This window comes from Thamnophis sirtalis, unplaced genomic scaffold (genome assembly GCF_051295495.1).
Source record: "Thamnophis sirtalis isolate CommonGarterSnake01/CBP01778 unplaced genomic scaffold, rThaSir2_p1.2 scaffold_6, whole genome shotgun sequence".
NCBI lineage: Eukaryota > Metazoa > Chordata > Lepidosauria > Squamata > Natricidae > Thamnophis > Thamnophis sirtalis.
The window spans coordinates 58,812,230-58,836,480 of NW_028261386.1; the positions used below are offsets into that span (position 1 = coordinate 58,812,230).

Genomic DNA, 24,251 nt, shown 5'->3' on the forward strand with positions numbered 1-24,251 from the left:
GAAACTGTTTTTTTCATTTAGTCCTACATAATAATAGCACTATAGGAGCATTAAAAGGACTTCACAAATTGCCTGTCCAACACCCTGTTCAATCTGGAACCGGCTAAACCATTTCAGTCAGAAGGTTATCTAGCTTCTATTTGAAGACCTCAAATGAAGCAGAATATAGTGTTTCATTGTGCAACGTATCACACTAGTTGAACTACCCTCTTAAGAAATCTCTTTGAATATTTAACCTAACTCTAATTCCATGTAGTTTCTGGTCTTGCCATCTAGGCAAAACAGAACAAATCTATGCCCTCTGTGTGGTTTCTATAATTCTATGAGAACTCTAGAAATCTAAAAACCACTATCATTATTCCTCCTTATTCTTCTCTTCTGCATGCTAAATATCTTTATTCAATAATATTCTTAAAGCTGATATGGAATAATTAACGCATATTTGGGGATGTGGTCATTCATCCTATTATGATGATATCTAACAATTATATTATCAAGCCTATATTTTATCATTTTATTTTATTAATGAAGCTATGAGTTTTTGTCAAATCCTTAGGTTGCTTAGGTCAAAGTATACTATATTCACAACTTTCCCCATCTATTAATCTAATAACTGCAAAAAAAAAAAGAGAGAGAGAGATGGGGTTAGTTTGACATGACTTGTGACAACAAGCCCATTCTGATTCTTGTTAATTGTTCCATATGCCCAAAAACATACTGTTTAATAATCTGTTCAAGGACCTTGAACAGTGGATATTAAAATTCTCCTGGGCCTCCTCCTTCCCCATTGAAAGCAAGGACAATATTTTCTCCTCCATTCTTTTGGGGTCATGACATTTTTCCAGTTCTCAAACTCTACAACTCCATAATCACCTCTGCTAACCTAGGATAAAATTCATCTGACCCTGAGCAGAAATTTTGTATTAATGTACAAGGCCAGGGTGCCTGAGTGCCATGTAGATCCATTGGCAGGGCCATGAGAAGGTTTTAACCAATATTGGCAAGGAGGTGGCAGCTGGCAGCTCACCTTAGTTCAACCTACTGGATCGCCCAGAAACAGTGCAGCCTTGTTTAGCAGTGAGGGCAGGTGGCACACCAAGTTTTCTCATGCTCAACCGCATTCCCATCTAGAAACTACTGAGTAATTTTGCACTCAGAACCATGTAATTGAGTGGAATGTTGCAGAGATGCATCTGAGATGCTTACTGGGCATGTAAGGGATGATAGAATAGTGACCAAACAGCTGTTTTCTCCTATGTTCATTTCCAGCCAAACAGATTTGGTAGTTTTTAAAATATACAATAGAATAATTATCTTCACTGCTTGCCTGGGAACAATACTTTCAAAACAGTATTGCCTGCCCTAAATCTATGGAAGCTTCCAAGTGTAGCCTTTATTGTGCAGTTGCCTAGTGTCATCAGAGGATGCTAACCTCAAAAACCTTCAAGGTCTCTTCTGACTCTGTTGTTCTGTTAAATAATCAGATATCACCTTCCATTTGTAATGCTCCATTTTTCTTATCTCTTCCTCCATCCTTTTTCTTACCAGAAGTGGAGCAAAAATAGCTATACTGTGTAATATCTTCACTAAAAGTACACTAAGTGACTAAGCCATTTGTATGATAACATCTCAAGTTGCCATTCATTTCGCTTGTATTTTTATATAAAAGCACAGTTCTCTCCCTAGAAAGTGTTTATATTAACTGAAATATAACACTGTTATCAGAGCAAGAGGGCTGAAGTTTAATATTTCAGGTAGAACAAGTCAGATCTTAAGCTTTGATCCGTATCTTTATGCTACATTAACCACTGGCATTCATGTTGAAATGCCAGACATCTCTGCTATATAATTTTCTGCAGGAAGTTATGGTTTTTCTTTTTTCTCAGCTATTATCTTAATCCTTGCAAAAATCCCACATAGAAAGCAGAATGGTGCAAGGATATTGTTGTGGCCCGCCAGCAGCCAGCAGAGCTGGGAGCAGATTTGGACAGTGAGAAGGCTGGGGAAAAACATGGACCAGTCCTGGAGTCTGGGGAAGGCTCTGATGAGGGCTCTGCATCAGAGTCAGAAATGGGGCCAGGGCTATCTGACATTTATTGGCTGCCTTCAGAGTCAGACATCAGTGAGGCAGATAAACAACTGGAGCCTGTTCCCAGTGTGCACATGGACAGAGTTGCCAGATGAAGGGAAGAACTAAAGACCCAGGGTCGACTTGGGAGTAAGGCCTCTCCCATAGGGAATAAAAGAGGAGCGAAAGGGCAGTGGAGTTTGCAGGAGACAATTAGTTCATGACTCTCCGAGACTTCTTGCCAAGTTTTGAAGATATTGGCCACATAAGGTCTGTGACTGTAAATCCTCCCTTGAAAGCCTTTGCTAGATGTGAATGAGAGGAATTCACAGTAACTTAATAAAAAGAGTTTTTGTTGGGACAAGGAGTCTGCTCCATGGTTTGGGGAAGCCTAGGTCAGAACAGATATTTAGGCAAAAATTGCACATGCATACTCCAGAAGCATATAAATTTGCACTAACACTCCAGTAGATTACATTCAAACCAGTTCTATGGCATATGGATAATCACTATTCCTTAATTCCATTACTGAAATGAATACAACCCAACCAAACAGCTGATTAATAACACAATCTGGAATGTACTACAGAACAAATAGAATTCTGAAAGTCTCACATTGGCAAAGTTGTGAGGTAAAACAAAGGTGTGCTATGGAATGGCAAAAGAGGCACCCTCTTCCATCTTCATAAAGGTCCAGATTTTCATTATTTATGCCTAGCTGTTCCCTTCCAGATTTATGGGGCTTCTGCTCTTCTCCAATTCAACATTGGGGCCAATTAAAAGCCTTGCAGCTGGTTCTAATTGAGAGATAATGTCGCTGAAACCAAAATTCAGAACAGCATGTTCTACATGCTAAAAATAATTTCTTCAAAAAAGAAATTCAAGCTGAGAGTGGCAGACATAGCCCTTGTGGTCATGATTGACAGTTTGGAAGGCAATCATTACAGAATGGACTTCATATTTATGGTTTTGTTTCAGTTTACTTCATGAGATAAAACAAAGGCTAAAAAGTTGAATCCATTTAAAGCCAAGCTTCTAGGCATCCATTCACATCACATTAAACCAATATTCAAAGATAAAGAAGTGATGGAATGAATGCAAAAGCAAATATCGCACAGCATAATGAATTCTGATGTGAAATCCATGGACAAGAATGGTATTTATCAAGGGGAAGGAAAGGACAAAAGAAGAACAAGCATGCAAATGGATGCAAAAGGGCTGCCAAACATCCAATAAACAACCCTACTGACTGCCAATATCTCTAAATGGTAAAAACAGAGAGGTTCTAGTTCCGTAGGCCTCTCAACAACTTTAATGCAGAAACAACTCTTTTGAAGCCTCACCTTTGTGTATCACCACATCTATTTCTCCAAACTAAGTTGATGTGTTTGCTGATGTACATATTTTCCTCAGATAATTCAAGAATAATGATGGCTGACTGGATCATGGCAACAATACAGACCAAGCAGAACTTAGGGCTTCCTTAGTATTTTGTCCCACTTGGATGCACTGTGCTTGCCTAGTTCACACAGCAATGCCATCAGTGAACCATGTGACAAAGAGTTAGTTCCTCAACCTGATGCTGATTTGAGGCTGAGAGAAATTGACTGCTTGAAGGTCACGTTGGTTTTTGTCCTAAGGGATAGCAGTAGCATTTATATACCACTTTATAGTGCTTTACACCCCCTCCCTAAGTTGTTTACAGAGCCGGCATATTGCCCCCAACAATCTGGGTCCTCGTTTTACCAACCTCGGTAGGATGGCAGGCTGAATCAACCTACAGCCTGGTGGGATTTGAACTGCCAAATTGCAGGCAGCCAATGATTCTGATCATCCAATTTCTAATCCAGAGCCTTAACCAACCATAACATACCCTCAGAACTATCACCCTATGAGTTGCAAAATATTATTAAATGGCATGAAATCACCACTAAAGAGTAGGAAATGCAGGATTTTATATACTTTGGCTGTCACAGTGATACAGTTTATATGTGTGTGTGTGTGTGTGTGTGTGTGTGTGTGTATATATATATATACACACACACACACACACACACACACACACACGCTGTAATGCAGCTTTAAATTTTGACTAATTGGGCAATAATAAAGAAAATTATCTGATGAAAAGGAGAGGAAAGATGGGTGGAAGAGGTGAGACCTACATGCTCACTACAATCAACACAAGGTGCATATGGGCACACAGCATCTTAGCATCGACAGAAGTAATGAGAGAATGCTTGAAGAACAATGGATTATCTGGAGACCCTTTAGGGGTGTAGCACTGCATCTAGGCATGGACAAAATGCAAAGTATTGGAAGAGCAGCTTTCTAGCAGTGCCTGCTTTATCTCAATTTAAGCTGTGTGCATTGATATATGAAAGAGTATTAAAGTTGTTTAAATCTGCCATTCTCTTTCACAAATGAAGCAACATGTAGTTATAGGGTACATGTTGAAGGAGAGTCCTCAATAGCCAGACTCTAATATAGTCTCTTTTATATCACTAGAACCACGTTGGCAGTTATTCAATATGCGAATCTTGATGGGTGCCAACTGGCTGCAAATAAAATCCCAAGAATCAATCCAACTCTCTCAATTTATAAAAGTCAGAATCTTATGGTAAGATGTTAACTTGACCTCATTTTGTTGCAAGGAGATTTTGCCAAATTACAAGTTTATTCCTGCACTTACCTTGGATGAAGCAACCCTCCCTTTTAGTTGTTGCTTTTGGAATTAGACTTGTGCCTGCCCTGAAATATGTTTATTCAGCCCTGATTATCACTGAACTGAAAAGCACTTTGACCTGGGCACCTAAACTGATTGCTTGCAGCCTGCCCCCCTCCTCCATGGGCTCTGACACTTACCTTCATGCAATGTCAACAATAATACAATAAATAAAAACTGGGTAACTATAACAAGTATTGGCTGAGTGTACTGAATTTTGTGGTTTTTTCCATCAGTAGAACTGGAAAAATCTCAGAACAATTGATACAAACACCCCCCCCCCCAAAAAAGGCTGTGAACTACTGCCTTGTGCATTATGGAGGTTGAACAGTTCTTGTCCTGATTTCACATCATCTAGAATAACTTTAGTCAAAGTTAGAGGGACACATGCAATGGAAGATATATAGAATGGAGTAGGGCTCAATCAGTGATACAAAATCAGTGATTTTTAGCTACCATAGACTAACATGGCTCTCCTCCTACAATGTCAATAATTAGTGCTCTTTTTAGTTTTACTAATAGAAACCTCTTCTGAATGACCTACCTAACATGAAATTCAAACTGGAATTTCCATATTATAGATGTAAATAGTGCCCTTTGTGAAATATGAACTCATGGGAGAGACATCCATTCACAGCAAGTCACACTACTAGAATGGGAATTGGCACTTAAGCGGCTTTAAAATTTATGCTACCATATTATTTTATTTTCCTCTCCTATACTTTTCTACTTTACTGAAATATCTTCTCCCGCCCCCTCTCTTTTTAGGGCCTTTCTAAATATGTTTTCCTGAGATTTTGTGTAAGCTACATTGAAGATCATCTGATGAAGAAATGAAATATCACTGGAATGAAAAATATGGCTTAATAATGACTCATTGTGTCTCTAAGGAGTCTTATGTAGGAGGACTGGGGAAAAGGCTTGCTAGATTTTTTTTTTAAAAAAACCTACTTCTAACTAGATAAATGGAATCGATTAGATAACCACAAGTGTCTATGGAGATTCCCAATCATCTATGTCAGGGGTCCACAATGACTGGGCTGTGGGCCACTAGATTTCTTTATAGGCCAAGTGTGATTGGATACACAAGGAATTTGTCTTTGGTGCATATGCTCTCAGTATACATAAAATGACAAGATACATGTCTTTTGGAACCAGGCTGAAAAGAACTGCATTCTTTTTCCCTTTCTCAAAACCATCTTTAATCCCCTCAGATAATATCTAGACATCTGTTTTATTTCTATGTTCTCTTGGTCTCCTCTCACAAATCTGTTGGGAACTTTTAGTAAACTCCTTTTCTGGATGCAGTATGAAGAGGTTATCCATATCATTCTTTTTATTCTTAGTGTCTCTTCTCCCAAAATCATTGACAACTTTATGAAAATTGAGATGGTTGGTTATATATGCTGTTGATATTAACTACACATTGCTGGGATGGGGGATAGTTCCCCCCCTGACTTTTTAACATTTTAAATCTTTTTCTAATATCTTTTATATTTTGTAGTTTGTATTAGTTTTACAATGAAGTTCTTAATAACATTGTTATAAAAAAGGGTCTTATAGTGGAATTTCTCTCAATATCCCATACATATTTTGCCTATAAACCTTAGGTGATATAATAGTATGGGTACAATACTTCTGCCTAACTATACTATTTATTTCCTTTAAAAATTCATTTTTAAGCAAATGGTTCTCACATGGCATTACCCATAAAATGTCCAAACATTTGCTTTACTAAAGAAAACAGCATAGGCTGTTTTCCACCCAAGTAAATGTATATACAAATTTGGAATAATTAAATAAACTGGATCATTATTTGTGTACATTTCACTGTTTATTTTGAGTGCACTATTTACATATACAGCTATAAATCTGAGACTGTTTAACACACCACATTCATTACCCACCTCGTATTAGGCAGTAAGGCTTAGCAACAACATTTGGGACTCTAAAAGGGATTTTATTCTCAATTTGAAAGCATGATTGGGAACAGGGGATTCCAGTTTCCAGATCTGGACAGGCTGAAAGCGGTCTCAGGAAGAGTAAATATTTGGAGTTTTGAATCAGAATACATGAATTATTAATAGATTTATTAGAAAAAAAAGATAACCACACAAAAAACACATGAATACAATAGTACTCTCTAATTTATTATCTTAGCAGCTAGCAGGAGGACAAACATATTGCCTCAGATGCTGGAGGTTATACATAGCTGTCAAACCTAGAAACCATCAATAGCATTGTACTCTGTTCACTAATCTAACACTTGTTTTTACAGATTGTCTCAGTACAACCAAAACCAATTATATTTCCACTGAACATTGTGCTTCTTTTATGTGGAAAGTGGCATAAATTAGTTAGAAATTTTCACACAGCTGAAAATTTCACTCTTAGCAAATTGTGTGCCAAGTACCTAAGGTGTGGTTAGTATGAACGTGACAAGAGGCAGGGAAGCCTAATAGTTGAATCAGGTGTATCTCATAGATCAACAAATTTAGAAGCCAGGAAATGTCAGAGATCAAGTTGAAGGTTCAGAATTACTACCAAGATGCAGAAATTATCCTAGACTATCTGTACTCCAGCGAGTGGCAGACTGAAATTCTCCAGGCTCTTTTTTATATTCAAGGCCTTAGTGAATATAAATTCAATATAGCCATTCCTTACCACTGGGATAGTTTTATGAAAAGCATAATTAAAGCTCAGCTGCCACACAAATTATTTAACTGCCACAGTTCTCTTCTTGAAATTAACTCCCTGGGAGTTCTCTGGCACCTGGCACATAGTTTGGGAACCACAGAAATAACTGAATCCTTCTCATCCTACTTGAAATAATAGGGCTTCAGTTTAAATAGATTCTACATGAGCAATCTTTTTAAAAAGGTTCTGGCTAATCTAGCAATTCCCTTCCAGAAATATAAATTATGTCTGAATTCTTAGAAAAGACTGTATCACTCATGCACTTGCCGTTATCTCCGGTTGCACTTTGTATAGTGCATAGGTGGTGATCAAACATAAGAGCTCAAAGCTTAGTTTTGTTTCTACTGTCAACTGAAAAAGGCCTTGCTCTCCCTGGATAATCATGCTGAAACTGCAAACTAGCCATGTCCATGGTATCCTGGCATTTTCCCATGATCAGAAACATCCTAGATCCTTGCCCCAACATGCTGTGTTTAAAAGTATTTCCACCATTAGGGTGGAGGTCTTGCAGGCTCTTCAAACTTGGCAATGTCTTAGTGTGGACTTCAAGTCCCAGAATTCCCCAGCTAGCATGGCTGTCTGAGAAATTTGGAGAGTTGAAGTCCATAAATCTTAAAGTTGCCAATTTTGGAGGCCCCTGTCCTAATATGATCTTGCCAAATCACTATAGACCACATATTCCATACCAAGAAATAATCCAGCTCAACCTGCTTCTATAGCCAACTCCTAAAACAATGTCCTGACTTTCAGCATATGGCAGCCTTCTCCAACTTGACAGTACTTAAATACAGAATAAGAGAGTTGAACTGACCTTGGAGATCTTCTAGTCCAACCTTCTGCTCAGGTAGGAGACCCTTCATCATTTCAGACAAATGGCTGTCCAATCTCTTCTTAAAAAACCTCCAGTGATGGAGCACCCACGACTTCTGAAGGCAAGCCATTCCACTAATTAATTGTTCTAACAATCAGGATATTTCTCTTTAGTTCTAGATTGGATCTCTTTTTGATAAGTTTCCAGTTCTTATTTCTTATCCGGCACTCAGGTGCATTGAATATGTTGACCTCCTCTTCTCTATGACAGCACCTCAAATATTGGAAAACTGCCATCATATCATCTCTAGTCCTTTTTCCCCATAGACTAATAATGTCTTGGTGCTGAGAATACTAGAATTCCCAATGAGTGGTTGAAAATTCTGAATTGCAGTTCCAACAAACCTTTTTGGCATCTTATTTGGAAAGTCTGCTCTATATTTGTTATGTCTTCTGTTTCTGAGTTAGATTAAAAGTGAGTCAGTATACAAACCATTAGAAAACATTAGAACATTAGAAAACAGAAAATGAAAAGGAGTGGGAGTAAGCTTCCAAAGAAAAATGTCATATAATTCTAAGCTAATACAAATGAATTTCTGACACTGATATAATCTGCTTTTAGAATCAATGCTGGAAGGCAATCAGCTCAGCCTAGTGTTGGAAACAATTGTTTCCTCCCCAAATAATTGCAAGTATGTGTTAAATATAATCACAATTTTAAATTTAAAATATTCATACCCTTGCAAGGCATTTTCCAGTTTTTTTTCAAAATAAATATTTTATTTCTTGCAAGGCTTCTTTAAAAAGACAATAAAAATACAGCACAATATTGTTTGAAGATCGTTAAAAAACACAGCTGCTAAAATGTCTTTCTAATGCTAACATGACTTGGACAAGGATCTCTTGGCCAGTTGCTGAACTGATCCCCTAGGCAAGCATCATAGAATCTTCACAACAGTCTAATCTAAATAGAATCTGCCTTTTCAAATGAGCAAATAAAAAGTGTGCTTATGGGAATCTTAGGGAAGGAAATGGACAATTTTCGGTGAGGACTCCTTTTCTGGGAAATAGCTTGTCTTGGAGGTAGGAGGAACCTCTTCTATCATGACTTAACAGAGGTTTATGAAGATCTATGTTTTCAGAGTCTTCTGGGATTGACTGAAGATGAATCACTAGTTATTCCCTTGGTTGAGATGTGTTGTCAGGAGTATGTTTCAATGTATTAAATTGGTTGTTACTGTGTTATTTTGACTAATACAGACTGCGCCATTACTTTTCTTTCTGTCAACCAGATCGAAGTGGCATGGAAATTGCTACAGTGTAATAAATAGTAACTAAAAGGGCCTCCAGGGTTGATTACAGATTTGATGGCTTTCCCATTTGTGAAGTCCAGGAATATAGGCCAACTTTCCCTTTCACAAATCTGAAAGGCAAAGCTTGCTGAAACAAGAATATATTGCTACATACATTTTTTGAAGGTACCTCCTCCCTGAAACTTCAATGCAGTATAGATTCTACCTATAATCCTAAAGGCTAATGAGGTGTGATTAATAAAACTTTTGCAATACAAAATACCTTTTATAGGTCACTGCAGGATGGGAAACCACAATCATATTGGTAGAGAAAAACCTCCCCTATCCGGCCTCTTTCCAAATGTCCTGAGAACTGCTGAGAACCCAGATCCCATTGTTGGAGGACCATCCCAAATGGAGAGTCCAAGTGACAGATTTTATCCAACTCAAAGTTTGCATTTTAAGAACATTAGCTTAGATAATGCTGGAAAAGAATAAATGTTAGTGTTCCATCCAGTTTTTTGGAAGCTAAGTTTATTTTCCAGTCCCATTATGTAATACATGAATGTATCTAATAGATTCCAATTTGCAGTCAATAACAAATATTTTTCTACTTCTGTTCTTCCATAAATCAGATGAGTCTCTCTACAGAAGATTGATCCATTATGCCTATTAATTTTAAGTAAGCAGATGAAGAGCATGGAACTGTGCAGGCTAACTTAGCACCCTATTTATTTCAACACCAGGTCCATTCACAGAGCTTGTCCATATTAATAAGCTAAAAAATTAGCCATGCTCAGGCTTGTGTGAAGGGTTAATCAGTACAACCCCTTTCACATGTTATATTAACTATATGGATACATGAACCCACTCAAATAAACAAGGTTTGAAAGAGGTCTAGGTAGCTTCTTCAAGAAACCATATCTACAACTATCGAGATCATAAAAGTATCTCTACAACTATTGATATCTATGATATTATATATGAATATAATTTTACAAATATTATACTGGGATAAAACCAAGTTTTCCTTTTTGATTGGATCAAAAAGAGTTGTGTATAATATTAGAACAATGCAAAACAAATATTTGCCTAATCTTTCAAAAGTTTTAGCACAGCACAGCATAATAAGCCAATGTACATTTTCTTTGTTGAAAGTTATATTAACTTGCTAAAAATATGTTGATCGAAGAACGCACATATCAATAGTGCACAAGGAAAGAATCAAATACAACTATGTCATCACAATTTTGTGGCATCTTTTTCATGCAACTTTGCTGGGGACAGGAAAGGTTGCCTTTAAGAAAAATCCCAACAAATTTATTTGCAGAGACAAATAGAGTCCCAAATACAAGCCAATGCTACTTTCTATATATTGAATTGAAAGTAATAGCAATACATTTTTCCTGGGATTTCCTGGTTTCTTTCACTTTTCCATAATCTTAGGGATTTATAATTACCGCAGAGAAGGAAATTACAAGTTTCTCCAGGACTCCTGGTCCTTGGAATATAATGAACTTAGAAGAATCTTATTGAATGTCCCAAAGGTGCTTTTTCAGGACCCAACAGGACTTTCTTGTTTTTTTTTCTTTTCAAGATGTTTTGCTTCTCATCTAAGAAGCTTGGAGAAGCGAAAAGTCTTCAAAAGAAAAAGCAAGGAAATGCAGTTGCCTCCTGAAAAAAACACCTTTGGGACAACCAGGACCGGATGACTGATAATCTCTACAGATCTTATTGAATGTTTTAAGATGGTTAATCAACTTCCATATGATAAATTTAGGAGGAAGTTCATCAGTACAGTAGTCCTTGACTTATAACCATTCATTTAGTGACTGTTCAAAGTTACAACAGCACTGAAAAATGTGATGTAATTTTTTTTTCCACATTTATTACCGCTACAGCATCCCTGTGGTCACAAGATCAAACTTTGGGCCCTTGGAAACTGGCATGTATTCATGACAGTTGCACCGTCCTGGGTATCATACAATCACCCATTGCAAATATTCCCAGGTGGCTTCTGAAAAGCAACAGGCGGAGCCAGATTTGCTTAACAATCATATGATTTACTTAACAACTGCAGTAACTTGTTTAACAACTGTAGTAAAAAAAGAAAACAAAATGAGGCAAAACTCACTTAACCCTTATCTTGTTTAGCAATGGATACTGTGGTTATAAATTGAGGACTTCCTGTAATTACATGGAAGCATTTGTTCCAATTGTGTTGATGAAACTCACTGTTTCATTCATCATCTATCCACAAACCTTCTGTACTTGTTGTTCCCAAGCTTGGCTGGTGTCTGTTTGGTACACTGGTAGCAGAATTCCTACAGGGAAAGTAGAAGGTGACAATGACTCATTAGTGGCATAAAATAAAGTAAAAATATAAAGTAAAGGAAGCTCAATATAAAAAAACAAAGGTTCTTGTCTACTAAGGAATATAATAGCAGGCAGCTTTTTTAAAGGGGGAGGGACCAGGGAAAAATCTACTTGTTCCCATTGCAATTATATATAATAATATTTGAAGTAATTACATTTTCTCCCAGCTTGATTCCTTATATAAACATACACTGAGCAGCTAGACTGGGAAATAGAAAACATTACTCCAGGGAAAAATCTGGGTAAGACCTCCATTTGGCCATAAGACTGACAAAAAACGATTTTAGCTCATACACTTTCTCAGCCTTACCAAAGTGAATTGCTATGAAAAGTAATGTAACAAACCACAATGTATTACACGGTCCAGGGCACTGTGTAAAGATGGTGAATAAATGTAGTTTTCCATGTACTGTTATTCATTCTCTCACGTGTAAGCATTTCACAAGAAAACTTAAACAATTCAAGATTATAAAATAAAGCATTGTCTCATTGGTTCCTTTTTGGGAGTAGCTAGGGAAAGAAGTACTGATCTATTTCTTCATTTATACCTGTCCCTTTCCTCAAGAATGATTTGAAAAGAAATATCTTAAAAATTCTAATTTTTAATAGCACACCATTAATGTTAAGAATTCTCTGAAGATTGTTTCCAAGGGACCCTGCTGCTGAGTTAAATCTAACATTCTTTACACAGGGTGCAGTTTTATTATATTTGGAGAAAGCCCAGAATTTAATACCCATCATTTGATTTCTTGCAGAGTTGGGAAGGATTTAGAGTTTATATATATATTTTTATACTGCCTATCAAAATACATGCCATAGTCCTGGAGGAAGCAGGTCTGGCAGGATTGTATGTGCATGTAAGTTGTATTTAAAAGGATAAAAGATTATTACTAACAGTTAGATCGAATCAATTTCTGTTAACAGTGCAAGTTCTGTCAATATTTCCATATATATTCAATAAGTAAGCATTATTCTGTTTCCCCTGAAGATGAAATTTACTTTTTTCTAATTTTCATCTATTATTTCATTTTTATTTACTGCCAAAAGTTCTAGGTTGGAATTCTAGGAACTGTAACTTTAACATATTTTGAAGACGTTGAGATGAACAAAGTAGGGATTTTCTAATATTTTCATGTTACAGAACCCATTTGTTAAAAAAATATTTTCCCAGAATATCTGATTAAGATGCCATACTATACAGTGATAGAAAGTTGGCTGCTTTCAAGTAATACTTCCCCCCCTCCCCCGTCTCTCATTGAACCCCATCAAATTAGTTAGAAAAGCCCTGGATTAGAGACTTTTTATTCATAATTTTAATCCATGTACCCCTATGCACGTAGCAGTCCACGCTAAGCATGCAAAACATTAATCTATTTTTGCACAGCTTTCTGTGAGCTTCTAAATCGATCAAGGTAGTCCTCAACTTGCGACCACAATTGAGGCCAAAATTTATCTTGCTAAGCAAAACAGTTAAGTGATCTTTGTCCCATTTTACAATCTTTCTTGCCACAGTTGTTAAGTGAATCACTACAGTCGTTAAGGAGCCAAGGTGGCGCAGTGGTTAGAGTGCTGTACTGCAGCCACTTCAGCTGACTGTTATCTGCAGTTCGGCGGTTCAAATCTCACTGGCTCAGGGTTGACTCAGCCTTCCATCCTTCCGAGGTGGGTAAAATGAGGACCCAGACTGTGGGGGTAATATGCTGACTCTGTAAACTGCTTAGAGAGGGCTGAAAGCCCTATGAAGCAGTATATATGTCTAACTGCTATTGCTATAAGTTAGTGACACAGTTGTTAAGTGAATCTGTTTTCCCCATTGACTCTGCTGGTCAGAAGGCTACAAAAAGGTGATCACATGACCCTGGGACACTGCAACCGTCATAAATATGAGTCAGTTGCCAAGCGGCTGAATTTTGATCACATGATGCTGCAACAGTCATAAGTGTGAAAAACAGTAATAAGTCCCTTTTTTCAGTGTTGTAAATTTGAGCGGTCACTAAATGAACTGTTGTAATTCGAGGACTACTTGTAATCTTCTAAATTCTCAAGTAAATAGAAAAAGGGAAAGATTTCTCAACAAAATGCTGTAAACGAACATTCCTGCTTGAATTTTAGACATTTGGCAACGTCCTTTCCCATTATTCTCAATTTCCCATCCGCTTCCCACCTGCAACCAAGTAACAAAACATGCTGTCTATACAGTATTGGCTCCCACCACCACCCCATAGTACTTTGTACCTGTATGAAGTCCGTTTTTTCAAGTCTGCTTTTGAGCATGCATCACCTGCTTCTGCACTGTTCCATAGCGATTAAATTTACTATTAGGACATTAATGTTACCTTCCCAACGTTAGCTTAGCTTACAGGATGCTCTGAATCCCCACCAAATTGTATTACAACTAGCAATAACTCACCAGATTTCCCTTTCCTACCTGCAGTTGCCAAGGACTAAATGTGGCGCTTCTCACAGGCAGGGCAGGGAGCTCTTTCCCTTCCTTCCCCCCCCCCCCCATGCTTTTCCCTGCAGTTCATTCACATTCTGCTATTGACACCCAAGGCAGAGAAATCAATACAAGCCATATGTGACCTGGATCCCCCTCCCAAAAAAAGTGGGAACAAGCCTCTTTTCTTGTCTACCACAAAACAGGTGATCTACAGGTTTACAGCTATTGCTCGGTACTTTCCCTCCCCGACCACCATTAAATGTATTAATTACGCTTCCTGCGCTAGATTCATTAAGGTACGTTGTTCAAAGACAGCTAAAGTTCCGAGAACATGAGTGGATGTGGGTGGGTGAGTGGGTGGGGGGATCTGAAGAGTTAGCTTGCAAACTCTCCTTCCACCCCCGTCTGAATCGCCCCCGTTTCCCGGGCACAAGGCAGACACACGGCGCGCCTCTTTCCTTCCCGCCAATTTTAACGCCGATGCTGAAAACTGCACCCCGCAGAAAAAAGAAACCAATATTTGAGGGGTTGCCACAAAGGGGAGGATGGGGGGGTTAAGCTATTCTCCAAAGCGCCTGAAGGCCGGACAAGGAATAATGGATGGAAACTGACCAAGGAGAAGATTCAAGCTGGAAATAAGGAGGAATTTTCTGACCCTGAGAGCAATCAACCCATGGGACAGCTTTGCCTTCGGAAGTTGTGGGAGCTTCATCACTGGAGGCTTTCAAGAAGAGACTGGACTGTCACTTGTCTGAAATAGTGTAGTCTCTCGCTGGAGGCGGGGGTTGGACTAGATGACCTACAAGGTACCAACTCTGTTAAATCTGCTCCTTGGCAGACCAAAGGGGCAGACCAAAGGGGCGGCCACAGCGATGTTTTCCAGCTCCTTTTCGGGGCAAATTCTCGGCATTTAGCAGCCGTGAAATCATTCAGCCGCCGACGCGGAGAATTCCGTCCCGCGGTAAGGCGAAGTAGGAGATGGGAGGCGAACCTCGTGGTGCTGGGACCGCTATTCTCAGGGGCGGCCGTGAAACCCATCGCCGCTCACTCCCGGGCGAGAAGCCCAAGAAGCGACAGGTGCCTGCACGCCGTCCTGGCCCCCTTCCACCAAGCCCGAAAGCGCCGCTCTTTTGCCATGAAAGGAAAGCATTTCTGAGCGTCGCGGGAACGACGTGCCGCGAACCCCCCGCTCTGCACTGGAAGGCGGCCCTTCCTCTTCCCCCGAAAGCACCTGCAATGGAAAGGGGCAAAGAGCGGGACCAACCGCGTGGAGAAACCTACCCGCCGCTCAGATCCTGTGCGCTGCTCCCCCTCGGCAGCAGCCACCTCGTGTAACTACAAAGGGGCGGGGTCACTCCACGCGGCCCAGCCCCCAGAGAGACCCTCCCACTGCCCTCCCTTCCTCCGTCCTTCCCGCCGGAGGGATCATGGCGGGGCGACTGGACGCTCGTGTGACGGGGATCCGGGAGAGCAATCAACCCCAGAGAGGAACGGAGGAGATCATTCGCAGGTGGTGTTTCTTTTGCACCCCCTCAGGGCTCAGCTACTCCAGGGTTCAGGCTTTGTTTTTTAAGGGGCTGGGAAGCCTAAAGCGGAAAGCCGGTGTGTTTTGTGCAGGTAGTCCTCGATTTACGACCACAACCGAGCCCAAAATGTCTGTGATTAAGTGAGACGTTTGTTCAGGGAGTCTCTTGCCCCATTTTGCGACCTTTCTTGTCGCAGTTGTTAAGTGAATCATTGCAGTCGATAAAGTTAGTAACCCGGTTGTTAAGTGAATCTGGCTTCCCCATTGACTTTGCTTGTGGCAAAAGGGCATCCCAAAAGGGACGCTTCAAAGGTTGTCACTGGAAAATGGTCATAAGTCACTCTTTCCAGGGCTGTTGTAAATTTGAACAGTCACTAAATGAACTGTTGTAATTTGAGGACTACCTGTAATCTTCCACATTCGCAGTTAAATAGAAAACATGAAAGTTTTTTCAACAAAATGCCATCAATGAATATTCCTGCTTGAATTTGAGTCATTTATACCTGTATCTTCTTTCGGGGAGCCTTTTCATTCTTCATAATCTCCTGCTGTGGTTATGAGTGCATCAGGCCATGAGCCAAAAGCAGTTGGCCAGACTTATTGTGGATCAAACAATATGCTCTGGGTGCCTTTCTCCTTCCTCCCATGCTGAACTACAAATTAGCGAAACCGTAGTTTATCCTGGTGCAGGAATTCTTAAACTTTGCCATCGTAACTGATCAATTTGTTGCAAACCTCCCATGATTGTGGTTAGGGTTGGGCAAAGTGTGAAATACTGCTATACTACTACTATTCCATAATTCAGTACAGGTAGCCCTCGACTTATGACCACAATTTGAGCCCAACATTTCTGTTGCTAAACAAAGTAGTTGTTACGTGAGTTGTGCCTCATTTTACAATGTTTTTGCCACAGTTGCGAAGTGAATCACTGCCATTGTTAAGTGAATTTGGCTTCCTTCCTTGAGTTCGCTTGTTAAAAGCTGGCTGGGAAGGTTACAAATGCTAATCACATGACTCTGGGACAGGGAAACTGTCATAAATACATGCCAGTTGCCAAGCACCTGGATTTTGGTCACATGACCATGGGGATGATGCAATGTGAAAGCCAGTCATAAGCCCCTTTTTTCAGTGTCATTTAACTTCAGTCACTAAACGAATGATTGTATGTCAAGGACTATCTGGCATACATGCGCTCATATCACCTGACTGCGTTATAAAACAAACATAACATGTTAATATGTTCCTTATATGCATAGATATGCTGTGTAATGCCTCAAATCAAAATTCAGTCTTTGGTATTTACACCCCACTGTTGATATAGGTAAGTCACGGGATTTCTATTGGAACACCACAATACATGACTCAATAATGAGAAATTTTACTAGATACCTTCATATAGTTGCTGATAAGTATAAAAGTTAATTTCAAACTAATGTTCTAGATCAAGCTAATGATCACTTAAAATGTGTAGTACTGTTAGTGATTCATAAAAAATAGAAGCCGGTAGAACCTGATCTGTAAGCTTGACTATGGCTGATGCCTCCATGCTCAATCAACATGCTTAAGGCACAATTTAAAAAAAAAATGTTTTGCAATCCACTCTAAATCCCCAGGAAAACACAATACGGAGTTTGAGCACCTCTCACTGGTGTTATATAAACCCAGGCCTGTATGACTAGTTTATGATTTAGTAAATCGACTATAAATCAAGAACATTGGCTTGAGAAAGCCATGGTTTTTTTGGTTTTTTTTGCAAATGGATTCTGAGAATTGAAGAGTTTCCATGAAAGATTAATGGCCAATAAAAACTTCGCACAAATGCAGTCCATTTTTATCACTAGAGTTTCTTATTCTTGGACAGAAGGTCTGGGAGCATTTTTTTTTTAAAGAACAGGATCTGAAGCCTGAAAAAGTTTGAAAACTGGTCTAGGTGACCATGTATTGTGAAGCCTACTGTAGGAGTGTGCCCTATAAAAATGAGAAACATAAAACTGCTCTAATATGCAGCTAAAAAGACCAAATATGCAAGTCAATTTTTGCCCCAGACCTAAATTTGTTTTTTTAAAATCAAACCTATTCATTTGAGTGCATTGTAAGTCTTCTTAATAGACATACATTATCTGGAATAGGAAGACTATCTTTTCGATCACCTGTCATACACCACTCTTTTTATTTTTGTGGATTGACACTGAATCCACTTTGACTACTCATTCTCCTTCCTGGCATGAATTTTACTCATGCAGATAGCTAGACCCCACCCCCTGCCTGGGTCCCTCATGTTTTCCCTTCTCCTCAAAGGTCTCCACATTTGGCTACCCTTCAGGCTACTGAGGAATAGCTTCCTCTCCTTTAGGAGCCTAAACAGCAAAATGGGTCACCATTATTTCCTACTTAACATAGGGATGGATCTGAATTTTAAACAGACTACAGTCTCTTTTACTATATACAAAAGCCTCCTCTTTGTTTTTATCTTGGTAAACCACACACTCTGCATAGTGTGCTTGTTAAACAAGCAAAGGGAGATGCCAGGATATATTTACTTTTTGAGATTTACAGAGTATTAACAGAACCTTCACAGAGTCGCCGAAAAACCAATTGCCTTCTGTTTTTCTTTTCTCACTGAATCTCTGGCTCCATGTGGGAGGGCACCAAGCCCCAAGAACCAGAATTCTTAGGGTTTAGCCCTGGAACTAATGAAGGGTTCACTGAATATGTGGAAAGTGTTATATCTTCACTATCATAAAGAAGTGGCAAAAGTTAACAACTTCTCTGAAAAGCAAGGCCCAGCCACAAAATGCTAAATTAACACATCCATTACCTTGACTTCTTGCCTGATTACTATAATTAGTTAATATGGGATGCCTAACTTCTCACAAACCCATACTACAAGTTTGTGATTCTAACATCATCTGACAAATCCACAGCAGTAGGACTAGATATCAAACTATAATTTCATTCTATGTTCCTCATGAGTATTCCATGGGAAGAGGAATACAGGGGAAAAAGCTAAACAGAATCAGGAGTATAGTTAATTTTAGATTCTTTATCCTGGAGGCCACGGATTTCTATTCCAACATCTTATTCTGATGGCATCTCTTAACAGTGATTCTACTGAATCTCCTAGATGATCCATACAAGAGTTATTTTTTAAGCAGAAACTATGCTATGGGCTAAAGAAATGTCAGACCAAATTGTTTCAAGTCGCAGAACAAATAGCTTCTGAACACCACCAATGTTAAGGATTATCTATCTCTAACACAATGAATGTAGTTACTAATACAGTATTAGCAAATATGTTAAGGAACTACAAAGTCCTCCTTATTACCTATGGAATGGCTCTTTAGATTTCAGGTTACATCAATCAGCCATGGGCATACTCATATTTGTCTAAGCATTTGCCAAAAAAGATTACATTTGCTATGTTGTTTAACACATATATAGTGTTAATATTTTGAGGATTAATGTTATTGTCTCATTTGCAAAATCCATAAAGGCTTCCAATTAAAGAAAATAATGCATTAACAGTCAAATCCTTGACATTCATTCATTACTGCCAAATTAATCAGTGTTAGTAGTAGCTCTCCATACCTTATAAAATGATATTTAAACATAATATTTTAAATGATATTTAAAAATTGGGGGGCTGTTTCAGATGGGATGGCAAAGTAATATTGTTGAAATATATTTATTGGTATTCTCACCCGGGGGGGGGGGATAATATGTTTATAATGTATTCGTATCTTTTTAAATGCACTTTAGTTTTTTTGTCTGAATTTTTTTTCTTGAAATTTAATATTTTAACTTTTTTTTAATAAAATAAGAATTATTTAAGAAAAAAATGATATAGGTACTATGGATCCCTTCCTTTCCTAAAACATTTAATTCATACTAATAATGAAAAAAAAGAGTATTGAGCAATCTGACCAATTCAACACAGTGTTGCGGGAAAACCTGGTACAAGAATTTGGGACTAAGGGTAGTCCTTGACTTATGACCAGTCACTTAGTGACAGTTCAAAGTTAAAATGGGCCCACAAAACCTACTTATGACACATTTGTGAAGTTATGATGGCTGCACAAACACACGTCTGCAGTCACATGACCTTGATTTGGGCACTAGGCAACTGGTTCATCTTTATGACTCATTCTGTCCTCCATCTCTGTATCTTTTAATATGACCAATTTCATGAGTCCTCCAGATATCTTGATGAAGTAAGGAAGAGGGTAGAGATAATGGTGTGAAAGATAGAAGATTCACTACCAAGGCAATGAACAGATAAATGTAGGTTAGGTCCATACAAAGAAAAAGAAAGAAAGAAAAACCACCTAAGAGAGGTGCCTCCTAATTCACATGAAGATAAAAGAGGAAGGAGGAGAACCACACTGAGACTTGCAAGATTCTCTTACCATAGCCATTTTAATTAGTTTTAGGCTACACAGTAGGGCTAAGAGAGTGAGAATCCAATGATGGTAGCACAGCCTTTGCAGACTCACCTGCTCCTAAAAAAATTAGTTTTTAGCATGGAATCCGGATTGGGGCCAGTTGCCCCAATTCCTCATCCCTTGAAACTCAAAATATCTCTCTAATGAAATTATTGCTGCTCCTTTGCATAGGGCCAATGACTAGAATGAGATGGTACACAAGACTTATTTCTTGACTCTTTGGGAACACTGGGGAAAATGACTATGAAAACATGAGTTGATATCTAGAACTCTGCCTTAGTTATCAATCAACCTTCACTTATGCCTAGTCACTACTAATTCATTAAAACCCTGTACTAACTCTGGGCTATTGTTTTGCTACTAGCCTCCTGTCTAGATATCTTATGTCATTGATTCTGCCTTGCTAGATTACATAACCTCTTGCATACTTTTACCTAGTATGGTGATGAGAAAACCCATCACTGATTTGGCAGGAGGTGGGATGAAGATACGATTTGGTAGGAGGTGGGATGAAGATACAAATTTATACATATTGCCTTATTGCTGCTTTGGTGAAACCAAGCCAGAAAAAGAGGCTTGGGTCTCCATTTAAAGCAATTCTAGCCCTTTTATTTTAAGAAGTCTCTTCTGAGCCAAGTCATTCGGAGAAGAAAAAGACTATTAATAAAAGCCTAAATAAGCAGTTCCATCAACATCATTTGGATGACTTGTTCTGTAAAGAGTTCCAGCAGTGTCAATATAAAAATGTCAGTGACCATCTGGTACTTCATTGAGCCATCTGTAAGAACTCTCTTGGGCATGTTTTGCAAATCTTGCACAATACTTAAGCCAAGACCAAACCACCCTTCTCGGAGGATCAAAATAATTCACTTTATCCAAAGGTGCAAGTTTTCTTCAGCTGTAAGTCATGTTTAATAAAATTTGTTAATCTAAAAATGTGCCACCTGACTCCTCCTGGTAACACTTAACTATCGGTATGTCTCTTCTCCCAAAATCAAGCTCTCTTGCTGCTTGTCTTTCCTGTGTCACAGTAGTAGTAATTTCTAGAAAAGATCTTCTGAAAATGAAGAGTGCAGGTGGCTTTGTGTGGGAATAAGCAGCTCTTCCGACGCCACAAACCATGTGTCAGTAATAAAGAGGAAGCTAAAGATGAAAAATTATCCTTGCTTGAGAGAATGAAGGAAAACAGGAGAACAAAGACTGAGGTTCGTGATGCCAAAGTAACCTGTTCCAGAGGAATAAAAAAACATTCCTGATGTGGAATGGCAGGTTTTTTCTGCTTGTGGGCCTCAGGAGTAAAGCTTGGCACAGTGATAAGAACAAAGAACCCCGATTTCTTCCTATAACTTTAAACCTAAAGAATATTTTAGTAAGGCCAACACAAAGCAGCAAGGAACAATCTGGGGAAGGAAAACTACAAAAGGGAAGGCTCACAAAGTTAAAGAGAAAGGTTGACTTCTCCCAAATTTCAGAGTCCTTGATCTTGGGAGATGTCTTGTTATTTCTTTTTCCTAAAACATTTGTAAATTGGGGTCCTGGGGATGTAGCAAACTGCATTTTCCAGCAAATTCCATCCCCTCCCCAATGTTCTTCAGTGCAGAGGTGAGTGTGATATGTTAAAAAAAAAAGATAAAAGCCTTACTGTGAAGTTTCAGGGCAGTGTAGAACCTTAATGGGGCATTTAATGGTTAGTGTCATGTAAATGTTTGCTAATGTGTTGATGGTGTGGAGCTTTTCAATCCACAGAGACCTTAGCTGGCTAATCAGTGAGTTCATCTTAATGACATTAGGAAGTAGGCAAGTAGGATTTGTTTGTTTTGCAGTGGTGAAACCAAACTGTGGACAAACAGGCTATTTCTGAGCTGAAACACAAGCTTTTTTTTGTCTTGTCTGTCCTTGTAGCTCTTTGCTTAATTGACTGTCCCAAATAAAATAAAATAAATATACCGAGAAATACATGTAAAATACTTGTTTTAAAGTACCAACAAGATAGTTCTTTGGTAAATATTTAAACACACCTCCGCTTAGTTGAAGATTCACAGGAATCCACAAATCTCTCAAGAGCAGAATCTCTCCATCAAAGTCAGAAGAAACAGGAGGCAAATAGCAACTGACATTAACCCAATAGCATTACCATAATGTATTTGTAACTATTGCAACATATAAATTCAGTTAAATATTACTGCTATTAGAGCAATCTAATATGACACAATAGCTGTTTAAAGTTTTGGAGAGAAGATCTTTTCTAGCCTTAACAAAAGCAAAACAATGCTCTGTCACACAACTATACCTACATTTTAATTCATTTTAAGGATCTAGAAGGAAATAGAGGCATATTTGTTGTGGTTCAATCCACAGAGGTTTGTTTGTGTAAGATTGAATGACAGCAACAGTTAAGAGCCTGCTTTTTACCACCTGCTAGGTTAGCAAAAATGTTTTTTTTTAAAGCTAGTAAATGTTGGAAATATAATTTTAAAAATGGGCACATTTTATCATATGGGGTGGACTTGTGTTAAAGCTAAAAAGATTTGGGCAAAAATACACGGATAGAAAATATAATAAAGAAACATGTAGATTTCAAACCTGAATTGTTTTTATTAGGGATGATATGAGAAACATTTGATAAGAAAAGCATGTGTTTTATGTTACATGTCTTAACAGCAGCAAGGATTATTTTCGCACAATATTGGAAAAATGAAGAAATACTGCAAGATGAAGAGATAATTAAAAAAGACATTAGATTGTGCAGAAATGGATAGACTTACATTGAAAATCAAACACAGAAGACACAGAATATTATCAACATGGAACATATTTTACCAATGATTGGGGAAAAAAGGAGTGGAGAGTAAGAAGAGAATTTGTATTGTTAAGCAATTTAAATACCCAGACAACACAATGTTTATTAAGCACTAAGAAATGTAATAAATAGAAAATTAGTAAAATTTATCCACTTATCTAGATAATCTGATTACAGGATTACTATAGTTGAAATTAAGATCAATGACTGCCTGCTTCTCCGGAGTCTAATCTTTATAATTTCCAATCTTCTGTATTCTAAAATTCAACAGATAGCTACCAAAGAATTGCTGGGTTAGATGGCTGATCAGATACGGATAAGAATAGTCTCTGATCTCTGTTTGCACAGAAGGGTATATTTGAATTAAATTAAATGCAAGTTCCTCAGGTGCTAGTAAGAAAGTTAATAAAACTATGCAAGTTACTGAAGTAAGTACCAAAGCAACATACTCTCCTAAAAAAAAACCCAATCTACATTTCTGAACTATAACTAATTAGGTCTGGGAGAATTAATGTTCAACCCCTGGAGAAATCAACCATTGAAACAAAGCAAGGCATAAAGAAATAATTAAACAGCAATTCCAAACATATTCATTTTGTGGTAATTATTTAAAAATCTCAAGACTTGATTCCAGTCACAATAGGTGTAGGGAAGTTCAACATATGCGTCATACCAAATCCAATCTAGAATCAGTGCTTACAACCAACAGGCAAAATACTTCATAATAATCATTTTGCTTCATTGAGTAAGCTTCCTTCAATAAGAACCATATTAATCATAGGGAGGGAGAGATCTAAATTAGAGGCATATTTTTTCTTCCTGATTGTCCTAATAAGGTCATTATCCAAAAACCAATTTCAAATTAAGTTGTACTTAACCCTAGTTTTATTTTTTAGTTCAATACCTCCACATTGGTGAAGATGTCATTAAAATGTACTGCATTAATATAGGTTAACTGAAAACACAAGAGGTTGCTATTAAAAATGAATCTTGATGCACAGAAATGTTGAATTGTTGTAGTTACATCTATAGTGGTTGTAAGTTCCCAAGCAATTATTTGCTTTGTATTGCTGTGA

General features: G+C 38.2%; 1 protein-coding gene and 1 long non-coding RNA gene across 8 annotated transcripts in view; one reads left to right on the forward strand and one right to left on the reverse strand.

The window, feature by feature from the left end:
- Positions 1–24,251, reverse strand: part of SLC29A1 (solute carrier family 29 member 1 (Augustine blood group)) — an 81,161-nt gene that overhangs the window by 37,220 nt on the left and 19,690 nt on the right. For 2 of the 7 annotated variants that reach the window (XM_087717933.1, XM_087717934.1), the window contains exon 2: positions 11,855–11,916. The exons of 2 other annotated variants lie outside the window; for them this stretch is intronic. The gene's annotated coding sequence lies outside the window, so the exon portion shown is untranslated. Of the gene's footprint in view, positions 1–11,726; positions 11,823–11,854; positions 11,917–15,689; positions 15,715–24,251 lie in introns of those variants that run through there. 3 more of the 7 variants (XM_087717936.1, XM_087717939.1, XM_087717938.1) reach the window with 3 other exon arrangements.
- Positions 15,827–23,382, forward strand: LOC148044985 (uncharacterized). Its single transcript, XR_015696958.1, has 2 exons — positions 15,827–15,918; positions 23,037–23,382. It is a non-coding gene; the product is annotated as an uncharacterized LOC148044985 (long non-coding RNA).